Genomic DNA, 6,096 nt, shown 5'->3' on the forward strand with positions numbered 1-6,096 from the left:
CCTGGAAAAGATCGAGTGAGTTTTGTGCATTTTTTTGGCCCTATATCCTGTGGCTGCAGCATTTCTGAGCCACCTAAAATCTGATTTAGAATGTTTTTAATATTTCACTACTTCTCACAAAACCTGAGAAACATGAGAGTTATTTCTACTTTCTGTAGCCGTAATGGCCCCAAGTTCTGCTAATTCTGAGTATGCACTTCCCTTCCTGAGTTTCAGTTTTGGTGTCCATTTAGAAATCTTTTTCACCCTAACACAGTTATATCCGTAATTTCCTTAGAGAGATTAAAAACCACTAAAACTAATGTACAGGACAGCCTTTCCACAAGCCCCATCCAGTTACATGCTTCTTTGCATCTCCATTCCCATCTCTACTGATCTAAAAGGAAAAAAGAATGCTCTCCTATCAGCCCATTCCTTCTGTCTGATTAACTGGCAGCTATCATGGGTCTTCCTTCTTGCTATTACAGTTTCATTTCCAGAGAAAAAAAAAATGATGGATGTTGAGCTCCTGGATTGTGGCACCATGGCAAAAGAAATCAGGTTTCTGTTTATACCAAAGGGCCAGCAGTACCTCCTTAATCACTCTGTCTGTTCATTGGAAATCAGCAGATATTTTGTGTAAAAGCATCCGGTGGTGCAGTATAACACAGTAATAACTGCTCATCAGGGGATCAGGAGGGAAACCCCAGAAGAAAGACTGTAGGTGCAGTTAGAACACTGGTGAGCAGTTGAGTTGGGGGGTTTTCTTTTACCTTTTTTTTTTTTAAGATTGCCTGAATTTGAGGGAGGCTCTTTCATTTAAAAGGCAGAAAGACCTACAAATTAAGCAACATCTAGCTCCTAATGTGTGAAACTGCAATTTGCATACATCATGGCAGCTGCTGAGTTGGTCCTTATTACCTCTGCTGGAGTGTTAATTTAGCCACAACTTTCTCATTTATTTAAATGAAAAAGCAGCGGGTGGCTGGCATGCCACATTATCTGTCAGGCAACCTGGGAATCAGGTTGACAGAGCCAGAAAGAGATTTCAATTCAGAGGGACTGCAGGGGTGCTGCCCCCTGGACCGGTGGGCACAGGCGAGCTCAAGATTGCCCTTGGTCTGCTCTAAAGGTTGACATTTACCCTAAGGAAAAAAAATTAGTCAATGTTGTATTTGGACTAAAAGAATAGATAATAGGATTAAACTGGAAATCTCTGTTTCTGTTTTTTCTCCCTGTATGTATCCAAACTGGCCCCGTACACACGGTTATGATAATAGAAGTATCATTACTGGACCTAACATAATACAAATAGAATAATCGCTGTTTGTAGAGCACCTAGCATACTGTGGTCCAAACCCACCACCAGGACCTGAATGCTCTCCAGCTCTCTACCCAAGCAGGAGGATGCCAAAGCTGCATCATGCCAGGAAGAGGGAACAGCTGCGGCAGCCAGCGGTGCTGGTGCCATCACCATGGCCACTGGCCAGGAGGTGCTTCCACCCATGGCTGGCATCAAGTGGATGAAGGGACATCCCAGAACTGCTCCATGTGGGCAGGAAAGCAAATATGAGATACCAGTCCACGAATCAGAGGCTGCCTCACTCTCCAGGAAAGGAGGCTGAGGAGCCCTGGAAAATTTCCGAGCTGGGGGGGGGTGAAAAGCAGTGGCCACATGCAGGAGTCATCTATGGGCATGGAGATGAGAAGTTCTCTTCCAAGCCGTGATGTTGGGCCACTGTTTAATGACATGTCTGTGTAAAACTATGTATTTGTCAGCGGAGAATGAGCCAGAGCAAAACTGCCAAACCACAGCAAGAGCGACAGAGGTGAGTTTAGTTCAGCACATTGTTTGCAATGTTTCAGTGGCAGCAAAGAAAAACCACATCCTGATACCACCCAGAGTTTAGCTGAGCTGATGTAGTTCTCTTCTAAAGTTCAGCTGTAGCTTTGGGTTCACTTGTTGCAAACCATGGTGTAGCTTCACCTACAGACAATTTGCATTGCACCCACCTGTCAAAACAGCTTTTCTCCTTTCGAGTGAACTGTAATGTTGCGTAGCTGTTCCCAAAGTCTGTGCTCAGAAAAACACACTCTTGGAAACTGGTCAGACTTTCTCCTGAAAAGAGGGTGCTTTTCCAATAGGCGAATGACTAGCAGTTGAGACTTAGAAGGGAATGTCTTTGTTCACGCAGCGCCAGAAGGTATTGTGTGACCGGTGCCGTGCAAAAACTGGTTTAAAACATTAAATTCAACACGTATTTCCTAAACTCTGATATATTTGCATCAAACGTGTCTCTTCTGTCTCTGACACCTACTTCATTGTTTTAAAATACACTGTGTTAAAAGATCACCCATTTGTTATATTACCACGGATATTCTTCCCTTTGCCATGAACTGAACGAAGTTCATCGAAAAGTTTTGCCTTCGCCCACTTCTCAGCCATTCATTTTTATAATTAAGATCACCATGACAACAGATAATGATATCAGAACGAAAGGATTACGACTTAATTACACAAAGAAGGTGAAAACCGGCTTGGCTTACAGCACAGAAAGCTTTTAATTCTAACAAAAATATCGGGGGCCTGATTCACTGCGGTGTTACTCCGTTTGTGTAATTAGGAAGTGCTGCTGAGAGACGCCCAGCAGCCACCCTGCTGCAAGACGGGGCGTCCCAGTTAATTCAGGGAAGTGCAAGAGAAATATTCAGAATTTCATGAGCAATAAAAAGGAATTTGTCTTAAAAGCATTAGTGTTTTTGTGAAATAGCCTCATTATAGAAATTAGCTGAAGAAACACACCCATGAATGAAACGTGATTATTATCATGGTAGTGAAGTGGTTTCATATAAATAAAATGTATTATATAAACACTCCGTGTTAACCATCATGATACTGTAAATTGTTCCACGTAACAGGAGAACAAGGCAATTTAGGGGTATGGTCCATTTTTATCACATCTGCGGCATTTCATCAGTTCACTGTTCCGTCTTGGCTTCTGTGAAAACTGTAGTATCAGATTGGATATTTTTGTTTCTAAGATAATGCTGAACTTTTAGTAAGAACAATCTGGGAGTTTAGACAATATATATCTTTGTAATCTTATCTATCAAATTTTCTGACATGAGTAAACTTCAATCACTTTGATCTTTTTTTCTAGTTTCGTTCACAAATGATATGAAATATACTTTTAAAAATTTTTCCCCTAAAAATAACAAACTGCTGTTAACAGTTGAATACATTCCTGAACACTCCCTCCATGGCTTTTGGAAAAACTCTGTAATAAAACCATCAGACTAAAAATCTAGATAAGGAAATACATTTTATTTTCAATTTTCTCAGAAGCTGTTATGATCAATCGACCAATTAGTACAGGGAATAAATAAATTAATGCCATTTAAAGAAGAACATTCTGAAAACCCCTTAATGTCTTTCTCAACTAGAAGTACAGGCTCGACATTAATCAATTTTAGAACCCTAATTTTTGCTTAATCTTTTTTCCATCTTCGCTTAAGCGTATGGAGATATAAATAGTGTATTATGGCCCTCTCTATTCCCCTTTAATTTACAGAGTGCAAGACCTGCAGCTGATGTAAATCAGTGCGGCCCCGCTACTCTGGACCAATTTAGTGGATCTGTTTCTGATTTTCATCAGCATGAACAAGAAAATAGTCCAGCCTTCTGTCTGATTAAAATACACAGGTAACACTCCGGTTGAGTCAGGAATCCTTGTTTTATGCACAACTTCAGCCCTCGGTGATCTAGCAAGGGCAGGCGAAACAGTTTGAGGCAATTCCTTTCAGCTGTAGAGGCTGTGGCCTCAGTTTTGAGCGTGACTTGAGTAGGTCAATGAGTGACAGCATCTCCTCTGGTGTGGTATCTGGACCTCAGTGCCAGGTGGGAGCCAGTCTGGTCATCGCCTATGCTGGAACCACTCCACCCGCCCAGAAACACGGGTGATGTGCCCATGGCAAGGTCTTGGGCAGGGGACACCGATGCAAGCGGTGGCTGTGCCATCCCACGGAGGAGCCCACTGCTTTTTTGCACCGAGTCTGGCAGCTGTGAGCCAGGCAGCATACGGGCAGGGGGAAGGACAGCAGTCTGTTGCCAGTCGGCTGAGTCCTAATGTGCCCCGGTACATGACATTAAAGCTGCTCCTCGTCCCAGCCAGGAGCCCAGCGTGGGCTATTTATAGCCCTGGCACCTCGCTGCTCAGCAGCAGCTCTGTGCTGCTGTACGAGAGCTCTGTTTCCCTCTCCCACGCATTCTCACAGGCACCTGCCGCTCCTGGCGTCAGAAAGGTACCTATGAAATCCTTTCCCCACTCGGTGCAGGACAGAGAAGGGAGTTGGTTGCTGAGATGGATGGGCAACATGGAAAGGCCAGGGCCAGGCTGCTTTGGGCTGCTGGGTGCGTGGGAAATTTGTGGGCAGGGGTACTTGAATGTATATCCTGGGGAATCTTTAAAGACGCTGCAGAGGGGGCCTATAGATAGTGATGCAGGGCCTGCTGCAAGGCAGCTGCACGGCGGGGAGGCTGTAGGACCCTTGCTTAATATCTGTCAGTGCCAAAATTGAAGCCCTCTCAGTTTTTACAGTGCCTGCTGTCCAGGTCATAAAGGAAATGTAAGAGATTAATTACAAAGTTAGGATGGGAACTCCCAAACAGTATCACACTTGGGGTCTGTTTGCAGCTGTATGGGGTTTGCCAGCAGTGTGGAAATAGGGTCAGCCTGCGGGTGCAGAAATTTCAGCGTCTGAGATGTGTTCATGAGGGTGGCTTTGCATACTCCACAAACCTGCAAACGGACCTGCTTCCAGTGAGGAAGCTCAGAGAAACTCTTGCTTCTCCTGTCGAGGTGTCAATGTGTGCCTGGGACTGATCCTTACCATCAAGAGGCTGAACATTTTTAATCTGAGGGTTCAGCGGGGATTGCAGATTCAGTAGGTATCGAACATGTGTGCCAGTGCAGGGGCCATTCTGGAGGTGGTGCTGTGTTGTTGCCATGGGCTGCTATGAATTTTGTTTGCTGTGGGTATGGACATACCCAGACATATTGGTAGTGATTGAAATTGAAACTAGAGAAATTTATGGGGAAGGCTGGATTTGAACAGTAACTAATGGAATGCTGACATCAAGTTATAAGGGTTTACAACTTGCAATTTATTTTAATTTCACTACTGAGTGACAGGGATATTAAAGCTTTTACATATTAGCATTTGCTCACCAAATGGGTGCGTACTTCAGAGTTTTATGCAAGTATTAGCAATTAGAGTTCACAATTTTTTCTGTTGTAACAATGCAAATAGAGCCTAGTTTGCACCGAATTATTAAATTACATTTCTTTTATTTGTGATACAGTCCAGTTTACACTGCATGATATAACTGTTCCAGAAAGTAAGCCTTTCCTATACTCACCAGTATGTTCAGATAAATGCAAAAGGAGAAATCTCTAAGACCTTTGCCAGGCTGCTTAAAGAGCTACTGATACATTTTAGAAATACATTTTCCTTCTGCTGGCATCTGTCATGGGATATGTAAAAAACTTGTGCATCCTCCTTCTGTGAGTGAGCACTTTGCCATTTCAATTAGTTTTGATAAGTAAGAAAAATGATCTGCACATATGAACTGTAAAAGAAATGGACTCTGTATGTATAAATTTAGCTTCTATTCTTCTTGTGCAATTAAGGCACGTAATCGACTCGGACTGGGATTTGTTTATAGGCATTTGTTTGTGAACTGAGCCACAACCATTTTCCACTCAAATCATGGGATTCTTTTCACTGACTTCATTGAGCTTTGAATCAGAGTGAGATTAAGGTCAGGTGAAGGAATATTTGAAAAGATGGCCCACAGGGTCTTTCATTTTCAGCTACTTTGATTTTTTTCATGAATCTATAACAGTTTAAAGAAAAAAAATAGGCCTGGTATTTGCTGAGATAAGATCAATATTAATCCAATCCCACATCTAGGCCTCTGTCTTGGCAGTAAACGGACCTCAAACTGTTAAATCTTTCCAGAATCATAAACTACCCAAAGGCTTTGAAAACTGATCAAAGCATCTTCAGGTCTCCGATGGTCAAATGTGCTCCCAAACACAGTTTCTGAAGTTTATC

The sequence above is a fragment of the Tauraco erythrolophus genome, chromosome 12, assembly GCF_009769465.1.
Source record: "Tauraco erythrolophus isolate bTauEry1 chromosome 12, bTauEry1.pri, whole genome shotgun sequence".
Taxonomy (NCBI): domain Eukaryota; kingdom Metazoa; phylum Chordata; class Aves; order Musophagiformes; family Musophagidae; genus Tauraco; species Tauraco erythrolophus.